Raw genomic sequence first — 430 nt, 5'->3', positions numbered from 1 at the left:
CCCGCAGGGCTCGGCTCGGCAGAGGCTCCGCAGCCCCTGCTCGGGGCTGATCACGAGGCTGGTCTGCAAGGGAATTTGTCCGGACGCTGCAGAATCGCTTGGCCCACTGCCCAGAACTCTCCCGCGTCCCCTTCCCCAGCTCCTCCAATTCTCCTCGTTCCCAGCCTCCATTAGGGCTGACCTCTCTTAACACTTGATATAGCTCCTGATGGCTCCCAATTACGGAGCCACTAATCTCTCATTTTATCTGCAGGCGGGCAGCGAGCTGGCCTGGAAGAGAGCCATCTCCAGAGGCCAAACCCTCCTGTCCCCTCCGCCCGCCGGCCAGGGGCTCCCGGTGTGGAACTCGGCACCGTCCCCTGGACCACAACCTCTGCCTCGGCAAGGACTCAGGGACACATGGCCCAGGCCCGCGAGGCACGGGGCTCAG

General features: G+C 64.2%; 1 protein-coding gene across 1 annotated transcript in view; it reads right to left on the bottom strand.

The window, feature by feature from the left end:
- The window catches only part of CARD11 (caspase recruitment domain family, member 11), a 62,591-nt gene that overhangs the window by 12,836 nt on the left and 49,325 nt on the right, over positions 1–430 (bottom strand). The gene's annotated exons all lie outside the window — the stretch shown is intronic.

This window comes from Myotis brandtii, unplaced genomic scaffold, assembly GCF_000412655.1.
Source record: "Myotis brandtii unplaced genomic scaffold, ASM41265v1 scaffold786, whole genome shotgun sequence".
Taxonomy (NCBI): domain Eukaryota; kingdom Metazoa; phylum Chordata; class Mammalia; order Chiroptera; family Vespertilionidae; genus Myotis; species Myotis brandtii.
This window is presented reverse-complemented; position numbering and strand designations above follow the sequence as displayed.